General features: G+C 41.5%; 1 protein-coding gene across 4 annotated transcripts in view; it reads left to right on the top strand.

Annotated features, from left to right (window-relative positions):
* Positions 1–16,499, top strand: part of SPECC1 (sperm antigen with calponin homology and coiled-coil domains 1) — a 90,529-nt gene that overhangs the window by 3,547 nt on the left and 70,483 nt on the right. For 2 of the 4 annotated variants that reach the window (XM_069873863.1, XM_069873870.1), the window contains exon 1: positions 7,702–7,843. The exons of 1 other annotated variant lie outside the window; for it this stretch is intronic. The gene's annotated coding sequence lies outside the window, so the exon portion shown is untranslated. Of the gene's footprint in view, positions 1–7,699; positions 7,844–9,638; positions 9,680–16,499 lie in introns of those variants that run through there. One more of the 4 variants, XM_069873864.1, reaches the window with a different exon arrangement.

Genomic DNA, 16,499 nt, shown 5'->3' with positions numbered 1-16,499 from the left:
TAAGACAGGCTGCAGAGAGAGATATATTTCAATAAAATCTCCTTTTAAGATCAGCAGACTCATTCCTTGTGACTCTGTTTTGTAACTCCGAGAGAAGGAGCAGGATGTGGGTTTTCAAGATGATTGTTTGATCCTGTCTTCTCTCTTGAACGTTTTATGTCTCAAAATGCACATCCTTTTTGAAACTGAAGTGGTTGGTTTGCGTTTGCTGCACTTCAGCAAGTTACTCCTTCCCCTCTTCACCATTTCCCTAATATTACACATCCTTTTGTTTTCACCTAGGAAATCTGAGTTGCGCTTGTGTTGTAACTCATGGTCTAAAAAAAGACGCGTATAAAGTTTCAGACATCATCATCTCCCAGGGATTTTAGCTGTTGCTATAGAAGCCTAAATTGTCTTTTGAGAGACCTTTCCAATATAAAGAAGTTGATACTGGGGGAAGTTGTCATGGAAATATGCAGCAAAAAGAGAAAGGAAATCTCAATGTGATGACTGTTCATAGGCTTGGCCAACCTGGTGAAGTGGCTGCGTACCCAGAGATCTGATTCTGCAGATCCTCTCCGTTACGTTCCAGTAGGCTGGAACACTACAGACTAGAATCTAATGAAATTTATTATTTAATGTTTATATCAACAACTCATCGAGCTTTGCGTTTATTCAGATTCAAGTTTCCTCACTGCATAATAATGTCTAATAAGCAGTGTGATGCTATTCCTCATGCGATCCGGCCCTCCAGGTGGGGAGGCAAAGTCCCTTTGGAGCTGAGCTTGTGGCTGCATTGCAGGAAACCAGGGCTCGTTGGTTCCCTGGTGTTGGGATGTTGGGATGGGAACACAAAGCAGTGTTATCCACAACCACCACTGAGGCTTCTCTGGTGGAAGGAAGCCCCTCCAGGTGACGTTGGCAGCGGAATTTCCAACAGCCTGATATGGGACGAGCTGTAGCAGAGCTTTTTATTATACTTCTGGCAATGGCCACTCGGAAAGGATTTATAGAGCTGTCATTGAAATGAGGCTTTCAGAACCGATTTTTAAATGACAAACTAAAAATAGTCTATTCTGCAAGCTTCAGTGCCATTTCAGATCTGAGCAGAAGGAGTCTTTTGTGTCTAGCTGAACGGTGGCATACACAGCTCTCTTCATAAATTTCATGTCCACTTATACCATTGCTAAGCCTGGCTGGCTCCCTGGTTTCAAGCTTTTTGTGTCTGTCACTAAAACCTCCTGATATCTAATAGATGTGATTGAGTGAGCTGCCTTTAAATATCTATTACTGGTGTCACCATGGTAACTGCTGTAAGAGTTTCTTGCTGGTAGGTTTCCAGCTCCCTCAGATACAACAGGGCAAAATGCTTAGGCTGTTGTTTTTGTGGTTTCAATGAGATCACACGCAATATCGAAGAAGAAAACCTAACATATTTCTTCTTTTTAATAACAGTGAATATTAATGGTACTGGAAGGAGGAGATCGGTTACATGGGCAGGGACAGACCAAGCTTTCCCCGGAGCACGTGCCTTCACCTATGGGAACTGGGAAAATGTGGCTTTCCTCAACTGAGCCAACACTTGGCCTTTCTTTTGACACTGTCAGCAAGTGAGCTAATTAATCCTAATGAAGGATGCAAAATCGTGATATTCCACTCTGTACAGGAGCAGGCAATGTTGCTATGTGATTCAGTCTGGAATAGAAGAAAATTGAGCTGGCCAGTGTGTTCTCTCCTCATTTTTCTGTATTCCTAAACTGAGATTTTTTGGCTCTTGGCCTTCAGCTGCTGCGTACCAGGCTAGCAGAGTTAGTTGGGCAATATCCAGAGTGATGTTCCTGCTGTCCAGGATTTCCCAGTCTTCCTCCTCTCTTCTCTCCCATCTGCTTTCTTTCCCAAGTTTCTGTTGCTTGGTCAGTCCATCCTCTTCTGCTCTGCAAGGGCTGTTGTTTCTGTAGGCTTCTCCACGCGACAGGTTAACTAATGTCCCTCAAGCTGTCACCTCAGGGGGTCGGTTTGCTTTCATTTCTTTATTTATGGCAAATAGGTCACAAACTCCATAGGATACTTCTTTTTCATGCAATCTGTTCTCTTGCTTCATTAACCTCCTATTTTAGTATCTTCTGGAGATTTTAAATTATCACTTGCTTTTATAGAAGCTTGGAAAGCTGAGCACTGCTGGTTTTGGCATTTAAGCTTTATACCTTTTGGTGAGGGAGGCTTCTGTTCGTGTCCAGGCTGTTCGGTTTAGCTGTACTGATAAGAAAATGGGAGGCTGAGCTTATGGACCTTGAGGAGAGGTGCAGTTGGCTTGTGCTTCCAGTGTTTGTGTGTGTGTGGACAACTGAGGTGACACAGCCAGAGCGAGTGATGCTCTGCAGCTCCCACCTGTCTGGAGGAACCAGAGTTGATGCTGATGAAGAAATGATGTTTGTCCTCGTTTGCCTCACTGGCAACATGATCCACATATCAAGGTCTTTTCTTGCTGACCTTAAAATGCTTACAATTCATTTTCGTGATGAAGTTTGTGTGGCAAACTTGGACCAAGGCTTTAAAAACTGAAGTAGTTGTTTGCTAACCAAGAAATCAAGGAAGTAATTTTCTCAAGAAATCTTGAAAGCAGAACCTGGATCTTAGAGTGGAATTCACTTGCGTTGTACTACTGTGTGTTTCTTAATAGTTATTCTGTAAAACCGTGGTTAATACTGGGAGGATCTCAGTGTTTGGATACTTAAAATTTCGGTGACATGGGCAGATGTCTCAAGTGTACTAAATTGATTTAAAAGCTTAAGCAGCAGCAAACATGTTCATTCATACAAGCTGTCTAGAAGCAACGAATTGCTGAACTGTAGTTTAGACTTTTTCCTTTTTCCTGCATTTGATTAGGTCACCAAAGCCACGATTTTATGCACCGATTCTGGGTGACAGGAGCTAAACATCAACAGACACTGTAAATCCCTACCAGCTCATGATATTTCATCAATAATTTAGGTGCCTTTTGTTTCCCTACCTATGAAATGGATCGGAATGGCTAATTGGCTGTTATGATGAGCTGATTTTGTTCAAGTAGTCAGTAAAACATGCAGAGTGTCGAGGACAAGACGCAAAGTCTAATATATGCATATATGGGAAATCAAACCTTACTGATAGCTATGTTTCTTGAATTCTGATCTAAATTAGAGGGCTTGTTTGTCCCCTGGGATTTGGACTCCTTGTGCTTCATCAGTTTTCCTTGTTAATTTGTCCTAGTTTTGTTTCTGCTGGGCTCCCCGTGCTGTGCTCTGTGCGACCAGGCATGCCCTGCAGTTCTGCTTCCATTCAGGACTGTCAGCAGTTCCAGCACGAGTCCCTCTGAAACAAAGCCGACACCTCGGGTCTTTTATTAGCATCACCCTGCAACGCACCGAAAAGTTCAAAGCAGTGGGGTATTCCTACACCATCCTATTGGGGTGTTTTAATTCTAAGGCAGCCTCCAGCACAAATCTTCTCCAGTCATTAATCTCCCTGCACAGCTCTCCTTTGTTAGTGATCAGCAAAAAATATTATGAACTGGTTTTCTGTTCAAGGCTCCTTAGTGTTTCTAATGGATACCTGTTGTAGTCCCTCTCCCGTTAGGTGATAAAATGCAAGCTTTTCCAGTATGTGGGATTCCTCTCAGGCGATAAGAAAAGGGAGCCAGTAGGGTTGTGCAGTGGTTTGCCTGTGTAGGTAGTTAAAAACTTGCTGTGCTCCTTGAATATGGTAATTCGCAACGAATGGCACGTTATAACCTATATATCAGAAAAGTGAGAGTGAGGAATAATAAAGAATGGAGATAATACCTTTCCACTAAGTCTTTCACTGGGTTATTTAAATACAAAAATTCATTTAAGTAAAAAAAGAACACAAAGTCTTATAGGAAAGAGTAGTGAGTATTGCCTTTTTCACATATATATACATTTTGAATAGATGGGTGACTGCAGGAAAGCTATCCTTGGTTTTTTACTATGTCCCTGATGCCTAAGAAAGCACAGACATTTGAAAGTTGCAGAGAAAAAATAAACTTTGGATAAATATGTGCAACAGTAATCAGAGACTTTTATTTCAAATACATGAAATGCAATGAACGTTCCTTTACCACATAGGTTTCCTTCCCCGTTTTGCCTTTTTCTGTGGGGTAGCTCTGCTTTGCTAGCTCGATGCCTGTTAACTCTTCGGTGTTCTCGTCGGAAATGACAGAAATGCTGAAAAATGTTGGCGCCTCTTACAAACTCTTACTTCTGAAATAGGCACTTTCCTAATTCTATTTTTGACTGACTCAGTGGCTGTTCCCTTGGAAATGTTAAAGTTGTTGTCTGGTCTTCTGCAAATTTGGCAATAGGCACCAGAGGAAGCTGGTTTTCTTGTCTTTTCTAGCACTCGATGTTCCATAAAACACATCTCCCTTTTTCCCAGATCTAATGATTCTTGTATCTTCCAGCCACAAATATTTTCTCTAGTTGCAGGTCAAAGCTGGCAAACACGCCACAAGCCAAGCTTCTCAGGTATGAGTTGGAACATGGAACCGTCTAATAGTCTCCTAAGAACAGGGAGAAAAAATATCAGTTCTCCAGGCCAGCACACACAGTTTTCTTGCGCTGGCGGAGCCTTTTTGGCAACAGTTCCAGGAGTTCACTCTTTATATCCACCCATTTGTTCAGCGTCATCTCGTTAACTGAACAGCAGTTGTTTTTGTGAAAACGGAAAGCAGCGCCCCATAGTTCATTCTGCAAATGTCCACTCGCTGCTTGAACTCGCCAACATCTGTAGTGGAACTGGGAAAATAAAGAAATCTGTATCAGTTCTGTACAAAGAGGAAGAAAGCACGGAGTAAATGCTGTCCCAAAGCCATGGCCTGACTCCACTAATCCCCACTGTCTGCCACAGACTTTCCTTTGTAATTACTGCTGGTTTTTAGAACTCCAGACAGTGCGTTCCAAGCCTTATAGGCGAATTAGAGACTTGCTTTAAAAAGACATTGTTATTGACATAATAGCTTTGTTTACGGAATTTCTCTCCTTTGAAATTCAGATTGTTCCATGCACAGAAGCATTTAAATACAGCGTAAATACCTGTAAACGCAAAGATGTTTCCAATCATGTTCCTTGTGTGAGCCTTTCTTATTTCCACGCTCTTTCTGTGCGTTTGCTTCTCCAACGAGCTATGCCACTAGAAATTCTACCCTTTGCCTGTCCCATTAATTTGAGTCTCATCCATATTAGCTCCTATAAGGCTACACAGGCGATGCAGCTCGCAACATAAAGCATTAGAATTCCTCAACTGCAGTATTTTAAAGGTGTATGGGTTAGCCTGGTTTGGTCATATTCTACCTTGTTGCAGAGGCGTGGGAGCTGGTGGATTGAGCAGCATGCAGGCAATATGCTTACTGTTATTTTGTCTGTCAACCAAATTTGCCAGCTGGGTGAGAACCTGGCAGTGTCTTTAAAAAAAGGTTTATAACACTGCTTGAAATTGTCTTCTCATCCTGGCTGTGTGAAAGTAATTATGGTTAAGGCACTGGACAGGCCACAGGCTTTCTTTATGACTGCGGCCAACTCATTCTAGCTGCCTGTTTCTGGGCTCTTTGTTCATTAAACAGAAAGGCAATTTTTCAGTTTGGAAGGTTTTGTGCTGATTAATTCTTTGGTCTAAGTAAAGAGATCAGATAATTATAGCAATAAGTGTTACCAGAAGCCTCTAAATAAAAAAGTGTGCTGTCTGGTCTTGTTGGGTTTGGGGAAATTTTGCACCATAATTCCAGCTTGTCTACCAAAGCTGCAGCATGTAAATGCTGTGACTGTCTCCTCATGTCCAAGCATTTTTCATTTTTAGGTTTTGTTCAAGTGTATTTATCAAAGAAAAAGTTCCTTGCAAATGACATGTAGTAGCTCATCTCCTCTCCCCACTCCCCCCATTTAATTTCTGTATTTCTCTTGGCTGAAGGATACTGAGCTAACCTACTGAGCTAACAATGCTGCTGTCCCACTCAGCCCACAGGAACTCGCCAGCGGTGGCAAAGAGACAGTTTAAAAAGTCTGTTTGTTTTCACAGACAAAGAAGCTTTTCAGCAAGGTATTGCAGCTGATGTTCCTCCTACGTAGAAGGTTAGAGTCCAGGGACCTTGCAGTCCTTTTCTTCCAAGTTGGTATTTTTCAGCTGTATCTGTTGAGTTTTGAAGGCACCTAAGTGACTTTATTGTCTGTGCATGTATCACAGAATGTAGAGTCACTTCCTTGGCTGCGAGTGTTAATAAACTCAGAACAGCACTTGGCACAGCTGGTTGAATGTTTAGGGATGTATAACTATTCATTTACACTTGAGACCTGCCAAGCACAGACCATTATCACATCCTAACTGAAGTCATCTTCTTGTTCTGGTGTTTTAAGATCTGAAGGCAAGAGTTCCCCACTCTTAAGAATATAATGAGAAAGTTGGATCCCAAATCCATACCTTCAGAAGGGATTCAGCTTGAATTCCATCTGTGTCTTATGGTTTGGTCACGCTGTGCTAACAGTAATGGAGCCAACACTGAACGGAAACCTTTTTATTTACTGTTGGCATAACATTAGCCTCCTTTAAGCCCCTTTGGCACCTAAGTAAGGTGTTCCAGAGCATGCAGAAAGGTTGAATTATTTAGATGCATCAACTCTTTTGGGGCTCATATTGTATTAATAAATCTTCCCTACCTCTCTGTTGTGAAACTGGTACCGCAGTATCAACGTTGCTTATATGCAAGGTTCACATGGCTGGGAAAGGATCCTTCTCTGCAGTTCAGCAGAGAATTCCTGATCTGTAGTCACAGTCTGAATGGCTTAGGTCAGAGACATCTGAGTGAACAGCCCCCTCTGCAGAGTCAAACAAAAAGCCCAGTTCTAAACAGCTTACGTTTCTGTGTTTGAAATATAGATTTAGGTTTGACCTGTTTCCTCTACTTGATACTATCTTTGCCTGCTTTAATGCCGTTAAGACCTCTGGCCTTTTCCTTCTCATTTTCAGACAATAAATTCTCTTCAGAAAGCTTAAGAAAGAGGAACGTTCTTGAGCATTGCTTGCTTTCTCATCCCTTATTTGCTTTCTTCTAAATAAAGAACAGATCAACACTTCTTCTTCTTGGACAGCTCAAGAGAAGTCACTCAGGACTGACTCCAGTTACTTCTTGTATAAACGCCTTTGTCTTAATTTTCTTCCCTCCCTGCACACAAACTTTTCCACCTTTTTGAGGCAACGATGGAGACAAAGAAAACGTCATAAGATGTCCTGGCTGGATTTGCTGGCTCTCTGGGGCCAGCATTATTAGTGTGGAATATAAAAGCTTCTGAATTCTTGTGTGGTTTCCTCTGAAAAATGCCTTCTTTCTGTGGCGACCTCCTTGCCCTTCCAACATTGTACATGCTGCATGTTTGTACTTGATTGGATCACACAGGCTGATCTGGGTTTTATGCTCTCTGCCCAGCGTCCAGTTCTGTTGTTGGAGATGACAGGATACTGAAAGGAACTCTTCATCGGCTTTACGGATTGAAGCATCTCGGTGGTTTGGAGGTGGGATAAGAATGCCTTTCTTGCATAAATCCTCCTTGCTTTGATGAAAATATAATATTTCTCATTCTCCTGAGTAAGCAAGTGTGCATATGTGTGTGCGTGCTGAATGCCAAAGCACTGGTGAAGCCAGCTTGCTTCCGTATGTGAATCATTTCTCAAGCAGCTCTCTGTGTCTCGCTGCAATGTGGTTTTCCTCTCAGGGAAGCACTCAAGCCCTGAATTTTCAGTCTGGCTTGCACATGCTCTCAGAAGCTAGTGGGAGACAGTTTTCTTTTTAATGCAGAGAAGAGAACACGCTTTTACTGTAAGTATTTCAATATCTCTTATTCTTTAAGGTGGGAACTATATGATCTCTAGAAGGGTTCTAGGATCAGTGATGTGTGCTTAGAGTGAATGGACCTGCTTTGCTGGAGACCTTTTCTCATAGTATCTCACTCTAAAACTAAACTGCACAAACCAAAATATTTACAGTGCAAACAATCCTGCATTAGCTGAAAATGGGCTGGGGAGGGGTCTAAAAGCCTTTACAGCAACAACAAAAACCCCTCCATATGAGACTGTGAGATCTGTCTACTGTATTTCTTCCTCTCAGCTGCATCGATTTAGCGACAGAAAGGTTGAAGCTGTTTCTGTGCCTGTTTCTGCTTTCTTCTTTGGCAATTAAAGGTTGTGTTCCCACAATTAAATGAAGCAGGAGCAGGGCAGTCTTTCCTCTGCTCCTGCACGTTGATAATTCGGTCAAGAAAGGAAGAAGCTGCTAAACAAATAGGTTTGGCAGTTAGGGTGTCTGCAGGGGATCAGTGACAGCACTCCACGCAGGGGTACCCTCTTCGAGTACTGCAGCACAGAGCTGTTGAGGTTCTCGCAGAACCCTTTAATTGTAGCACTTTAACAGTTGTCTTTACAATTGTACTGTGGACTGAAGCTTGATTGTAATGATAATAGTAATAATCACAGCATTTATAGAGGATGTAATACAGTAAAGCTGTAGAGATGTTAATTAATTCCTGTATGTGTAGCAGTAAAAAATTGTTGGTAGAACTGGTTTGAAAACAGGGATTATCTATCCTTTTCTCTTGTACACAGTCTAAGTTCTTCTAGATGTCCCTTACTAATCCCTTGTGTCTCACCTCCAAAAGGGACTCCTTCTCATGTTCTACCCTTTCTGAATTATATAAGTGATCTCTGCCCCTGTAACCTCAGCAGGAGAGAGGGTATTTGATTTGCTGAAACGTGGTGCTCTTTGCACAGTTTGCCAGGTAACTAACACAAGAATACCTCACCTTGATGCACGCCTGTTTGTACTCACCCCTTCCCTCTTTAGTCCTGTTCTAAACCAATTTAATTTCATTATGTAGCCTGCCAAGGTGCGTCTTTCAGTTCCTCAGTGGTCCCCTAAGTAACAATTGTAAACCGTTCACACTGCTGCGTAAATGTGTTCTGTTCCTGTTCAGTATGAGTATTTTTAAAATGCAGAAGTCCTCTAGTTTCTCCTGTAGTTTTGGACTCCTCATCTTTGCAAAGAACTCTCAGTTAGGAGCTCTCGCTGTCACTCATAAACACTCGGAAGTTCCCAGTTTATTAACTTTAAGTGGTCTATTCTGCAGTTTAATGGACGATAAATGTCTCCTTCAGGGACAGCTTCCAGATGTCGATTATTTCTCTGCATTGTGATTGATAGAAAATGGGAGGCAGGGAAACGTCCCAGCACACGGCAATCTGTGGGGCTGCTCTCTTGTGCGTTGGGTGACAGATGTTGATTTATCTCATTTTTACTTTTTTCTCTGGGGCTCCTTTCCCAGGCACATGAATGAGCACGCATCATAAATATGCTATTTAGTGTACAATTATGATCCCGTTTTTCTAAATGGAAGAACTAAGGCATTGGAAGATTACATGGCTGAGGTAGTACAAGAAGTCTGTGCTGGAGCTGAGGATACCAAGCTAGTGTAAGTGACTGTGATATCATCCCTCTGTGCTTTGAAGAGACAAGGAACCTGCCAGTCTGTGTGCTTGTACCAGTCAGGATTGCCATGTAGCCACATGCTGTGCATCTCTGCCATTCCTAAAGACATAATCGCTCTTTCTCTTTCTTGTAGTTGTATCTACCCTCTGTGCTACTGAAAAAATGTAATGGCAGGTAATTATCAGGCAAACCACTTATAATTATTCTTAATTTCTTTAGCAATTATATAGCTCTTGCTCTATCTAAAATGAACCCTTCTTTCTTCTTGCGGGCTGGCAAAACATGAAGTGTTAACACTGTGTGTCACTTGCTTTGTGCTGTATTCGCTGGGACAGTAGTTCAAAGAGCCTGGATTAATGAGCAGTAGCTACCTTGAAATGGTTCTAAACCATTTTGTTCTCAACCTGTAATATACTGAACATAAATTAAACTCATCTATTCAGGGCAGCGTCACAGCGGGGAAAGCGCAGAGTAACCTAATTCTATGTGATTATAACATGATTGTAACTTCAAAAAAGGAAGTTTGGAATCAATCCATCATTTTTACCTTTCCTGAATCTTTCCTTTGACTTAAGTCTCTAAGGAGTGAATGGCAGCACTATGAACTGATAAACTTTCCCTGCTTGTCATACATTGAAGTAATGAGGGGACTACAACTTATAAAATTGCATTCTCCAAATTCTGTAGTGCAGCATCGCTTCCTAGATGTAGTTTTGATGCAACTTGATAAAATTCAGAATTTATTGCATAATCTCTGTGTATGCATTCCACCACTACATGCTTTCTACTGCTATAAGAATATGCTGGCCCTGCACACATGCCTGTTGTCACCGTACCCTTCTGGTTATGTCTTTTCCTTGTGTGCACCCATCAGTAACGTGAGGAACGTGATTCGGAATCACCACATTTAAGTCTCCATCACTGCCCTGGAGTTAGTGAAAGATCCTATTGGTCTTTTGTCTTTTCAACCTTACCAAGACAATGCATCTGCTTAAACCAGAGTAACACGGAGGATTGTTTGCTGATAGCCAGCAAACAGTTGGGCTTTTTCAGGAGTCGCATTGTCCAACTGGTAGTGGCCACTGTCCTTCTGGAGAGCTGATGAGCAGAAAATTACAGATCGGTTTGGATTTTGTTTCCTTATCCCCATGCTGTTTATAAGATCATGGGTCATAGGAGGGTAGCACAGTTTCTCTTCTGACATGTGCAGTGGTGACTGCTTAGATAATCAGTGTGAGGAAGGAGGGGGAGGAGATGGAGTATCCATGTACGAACAACATAATTTAAATTACAGGTGGAGCATGTTCCCAGACATTTCAAAGTTGAACTTTGGCTTGATTTTTTAAGCATCAGTCACTGTGCTGGATGGATTTGGGTATTTTAGCTAGAGAAGTAGCAAAGCTATCTTTTTTTTCACATTGAACAAGGACAAGAGGAATGCAGCTAAATAAATCCTTTGCTCTTAAGCACATGTGAGGATTTTGTTGTAACATCTGCATTTTTTTCATGGAATCAAACTAAGAATAAAAGACAAATCAAAAACTCCAGGGAGAACTTCTGCAGAGAAGGGTGGGCAGAAGATTTTGCACTGCTCTCATTTATCCATGTCTGGAAAAGTCATCAATGACCCTAGTGGCTGCTGTGGGAAGAGGATTTTCTTTTGAGCAACGTTGAGACATGGAGTTTTGCAGTTGCTGACCTGGACTCTAGCAGACTTGTGTGCTTCGGAAGCTCAGTTGATGGCCAGAAAGTCATCATTTCTGGCTGGTTGGAACCATCCTCTCCTAGGCCATTCCTGATGTAGTTTATGCATCCTTCTAACTGATGCCATATTAAAAGTGCTCTTCTGAAGTTTAATAGTCCTAAAGAAGAGCAATTAAAACAAACAAACTAAAACCCAAAAGAGTAACTTTCATATGAGGATACAATCTTTGGGCAACCTCAGCACAATGAGGGTTTTGAAGATGTGACTCTCAAGCTGCATCACAGCCACTGAGAGTTATATCCTGGGACTGGTATTTTGTTTTGTCTTTTCCCAAGGATTAGTTGGGTAACCTTGGGCGTGCTTGTGTCTCAGTTTCTGTGTACTTGCTTCATATCTAAAATTTGTCAACATTTTTAACTCCTTGCAAAGGCACCTAGATTCTCTCACTGCCTAGCTGTATGTACGTTTTTCTCCACTCTTGAAAGTTAAAAAATAATAATAAAACCACCTTGGCTTGCGGCATGCATAAAACCAGCAGAATTTGCCCTGCTGTAACGTGTAGTCTGGACATGAAAATTTCCAAGTCATGTCTTGTCTCCAGGTACTTTACCAGCAAAACATGAAAATTCAGCTGCAAATGGGATTGGAAAGCAGGTTTGCTGATGCAGACCAGAGGAAGCTGCTGCTCAGTGTTTGGGATCAGGTTTATAACCTATCCTCTTTCTTTGGGCAGCAAAAGCAAGATGACCCCTAGAGATGAGATTTTGGGAAATAAGTTGGTCTGACTTTGTTTGGTTTGGGGTTTTATTTTGTGGGCTTTTAAATCCAATCTAATGGAAGCTAAGCTTTGTGCCAGCAACAATCCAGCATCTCCACCTGGAGTAATGGAAGGAGTTTGCACTGAAACAGCCTCAAAGACACTAAAACCAAGGGAACTGAAACTAAAGAAAAGAGATGATGGATGTGTTGGATACAGAAAGACTACACGCAGAGCTGAAAGGAGCAGACACCTAAGGAAAGCTGCTAAAGATGACCAAAAGAGAGAGTAAACAGTTTGTTTTTTAATTGTTAGATTGGTTTTATTTCCAAATAGATTTCCATCTGGGCCGTCTATCTCCAAGTTACCAATTACCGTATTGGACTATCAGCTTCCCTGGTTTGTGACCCTGACTGGATTCCTGATATCTGCTAAGAAATCAAGATGAGTCATTTGCAAGCATCTGCCAAGCCTAAAAATTGTTGTTTAATGTGAATTGATGTGAAAGGCAGAGAAGAACTCTGTTTTAGCCCAGCTGGCTATCCTGCCATATAGCTGCCTACACGCTGCTAGAAAATGCTTTACAGTTTACTGAACTTGTTAGATATTTCTGTGCTCCAGTTGTTAGTTTGTCTGAAAATAGCAGAGATTGATTAGGTTGGAAGGAAAATAGTATAAGCATGTTGCAGTTTTTACATGCTAAAAAGAAGAAAACAGTAGAAAATAGCGCTTTGATTTCACAAGAATGTGTAATAAAGGTTCTGGAATAGCCTGACCTTTTGATGTAATGAAAAATAACTGAATTACAGGAAAATGGCACTGGGGGCTGTGGGTCTAAACCCACTGCAGTCACGATTTCTGCCCTTTGAGAGTCCTGTCTGCAGAGTTGGTGCTTCTGGCCTCATTTTTCAGAAATGTTTGGCACTTGCAGGTCTCAATGAACCTGCCACCTGGTATGTTATTCTCCAGATCTAGTTATGTTTTCTTAATTCTTCTTTTTTTTTCATTCATTTTCCCAAAGCAACTTGAATGACTTCGCTTTTTTGACTGTCCTGTTGAGTGAATAGTGTTACACAGACGTGAGCACCAAAACCTACTTTGTGCTTAATACTTGGGGTAGAGATAACTTGCGTCTCTGGCCCCTCAATGGAGATTTTCCAATGTAGCTTCACTTCTGCAGAGGCATTGATGGCTTTTATGTACTTAGTAGTGTAGCTGCTAGGTTTTGTGATTGTGAAATAATATTTCTTGTCAGCATTCAAACCTATCTACTCCTTTTAGTTATTCAGAGTAAAACAGCCTGAAATATTCAGTAGAATATGTTTTCTAGGAGTTTGTTCTACAGGACCAGTGAATTACTCCTTTGATGAATAGCCAAGCCTTACGATCCAAGAGACCTAGCATTGTTTCTGCCGATGCAGACCGCCTGTGAGAGTTAGGATAAATTCTTAATCCAGTTTTTCTAGCTGTAAAATGGGAATAATTCTGTGCTGGTTCTAAAGACTTTTATTAATAACTGCATGTGGACTGACTAATAATGAAATGTCTGCGTTCACAGTCTTTAATAAAACAGTAACATTTCAAGTTAAATGGACATGTGAACACTGCAGAACTTCTGCCAAAATAGTCCACATCAAAATATTCTGAATACCTTTTAAAAATAACAGTGAGAAGGGATGAACTATACAGCATGGCCTGAATTTTTAAAGGCTCTGACTCTGCCTGCAGGGAATCCTGAGGATTACTGAGAGAAAAAGCTCTGTCAGGACCAGCTTTACATTTTTGTAAACCCTCCGATTATCTCATTTGTAGCACCTGTTTCAGAAGAGAGGGATACTCAGACATGGGCACTTTTGAGTGTAGAAGATTATTCAAACCAACCAACTCCAAAATCCTGCAGTTTGGAAGTGACTGGCAACGGAATTGATTTTGCTGCTCTGAAGCAACGTATTGTTGGCATGAACCCACATTTAATTCAAAAAGGAGCTGCTTGTTATCTTCTTAATGGCTATAAACTGGAGAGGGGCAGATTTAGACTAACTGTAAGGAGGAATTTCTTTGCGATGAGAGTGGTGAGGCACTGGCTCAGGTTGCCCAGGGAAGCTGTGGCTGCCCCATCCCTGGAGGTGTTCAAGGCCAGGTTGGATGAGGCTTGGAGCAACCTGATCCAGTGGGAGGTGTCCCTGCCCATGGCAGGGATGATGTTTAAGGCCCCTTCCAACCCAAACTATTCTACGATTCGGTTTCTACATTCAGGGCATGCTACAGGGATTTAATTCTGGTCCGAGTGATGCGCTCTGGCTGATGCCAACAACAGGCTTTGACTCTTGGGATGACAGCATTCTGTTTGCTTCATAAGGAAAGTGCCCCGTGAAACTATCTGTTACAAACTGTATGTGCTCGTTCTTACAAGGATTAGAGAAACCTCTCTTCTTTGCTCGTGTTTGGTTTCTTCAATGCTAACTGGCGGCAGCTGTTTTAGATATCTAAGTTAATATTCTGGTTGACAGTTTACTGCTACCTAACTCAACCCATGAGCCATTCCATGATACAGAACTTCTGCGTTTCTCATTGTCCCAACTGACCACAACTTCCGTGAAGGATTTTTTGGTTTATTTTCCTGTAATGCGATGACTCAAATTTGGAGGAAAAGCTGATGCTGGCTCTGAGAATGGATTTCCTGCTCCCATCAAGGGACGACAGGGCTTTGCTTTTCTTTTTTTCTTTTTTTTTTTTTTTTTTTAAGTACTTCTGTGTAGTGCTTCTCCCGAAGCAGTACTTCTAATAACTCAAATGCTTTCATTCCTAGGTGGGTGACACACAACTTAAGATGTGTGTAACCTGGCTTTGTTCTTTGAAGTGCATATAAGGCTGGTGGCAAGCATTGGGATCTCACTTCAGAGACTGAAATCTTCATCTACAGTGCAGATTCAGGTTAGGCAAATGCATGAAAAGCCTTACCTTCACCTTTTACAAATGCTGGTTCCCATATAAATACACAGAAAACTAATAAACACAGATAAATCCAAATATGCTTTTCTCAATTTTAGTTTCATCTTCTTGGCGTAGTAAAATATTATTAAATCCACATGGCGCATAATTCAGCAATCATTACATGAAAAAGCCAGTTTGCCTCAGGCTACCGGCTGGATTTCTTCAGTTGCGGTTTTTTGTTTGGTTGGGTTTTTGAAGTACCTTGTCCTTTTACTTCTAACATCATGGTCTAATGAGCATATCACTGCACAGCAACTTTAAAATGCCATGGATGACTCAAAATTAAATACTTTAGGATATCAAGAAAGCATCTGTATGGCTTAAGGCAGGAAAGTATGAGATAGTTATGAAGAAATCCAGAGGGTACAATAAAGCAAAATGCATGTGCAACCACTGAGTCTACAAGCCCCCAAATCTGCATAATTTGGAGATCTAATCAGGAAGCTGGTTTGCGTTTGTAGTTGCTTGTTCACCCAGATAAATAGTGAAGAGTATGCCCATAAAAAAATAGTTTATTAAATAATGTAAAACACCAAGGCTTGCTAAGGTAGATAATGAACTGTGGGAATATTTCATGTTGTTATCTGTTGTAGTACAGCTTACATATCTATCAGTGCTTTAAAAAAGGGGCCAAGTGATCAGCATAATCATCAACAAGGACCACTCTGCTCTCTCCTCTAATGAGATCAGTTGGTGGCTCCACACTGTACGCGTTAAGAATTTTATTGGAGCAATGGCTATACTTTAGTAATAATACATAGTAACTTTTTTATTGCTTTATTTAGGACATGACAGATTAAGAGCAGTGGAAAAAGCACACAGCCCTCCCTTCAAGAGGCACCAAGGATAAATAGAGGAAATGTCACTCGCTAGCTTTGTTCTCTCTAGGACAGCAGCAGAGCACTTGACATTCCCTTCTGCCTCTGTGCAGCAAAATGCTCCTTAAGTAGACCAGTGTGGCACCTGGAAGGTGCTGTCGGTGTTGAATACAACAATACAATAAATATAGAATATAATAAAGCAGATGACGAGATATTAAACATGACTTAAGCCCTTCTACTGACTCAGCCAGGAAGAAATTATTTAGCATCTCTGTCAAAGGGTTCCTGTCGACGTTTGTCCTGGCCCCTTGCTGAGATATTGGGCTGATCACTGTAGGTCTTTTGGTTACCTGTTTCACAGACACAAAACAAGTTAGCCTCTGCGTACACAGGACTGATAGGCAGCTATGGCCTTGTGTCTATTTTAGAGAACAAAGCTGCAGAAGAGAAATGTTGCTCATACTGAAGTGGGGGAGGAAAGGAGCTATCAGGCAATCTCCCTTCCCTCCCACTCCCAATTCAGCAGACTGGTGGGACTTTAAAAAACGTCCAGCTAATTATTTTATTCTGCTTCTGGTTTGGATTGGGAAATGGCTCGTGAAAATTTATGTCTTCAGATCTACAAGAGCTGAGGTAAGTAGTTAATTGGCAGCTGTTTATCTATCAAGAGAAACAGACTCGTTCTTGCTGGCAGATTAAAATTGTTCAGTGATATCC

Source organism: Phaenicophaeus curvirostris, chromosome 21 (assembly GCF_032191515.1).
Source record: "Phaenicophaeus curvirostris isolate KB17595 chromosome 21, BPBGC_Pcur_1.0, whole genome shotgun sequence".
Classification (NCBI taxonomy): domain Eukaryota; kingdom Metazoa; phylum Chordata; class Aves; order Cuculiformes; family Cuculidae; genus Phaenicophaeus; species Phaenicophaeus curvirostris.
Note: the sequence above shows the minus strand (reverse complement) of the source record. Positions and strands in the feature narration are given on the sequence as shown.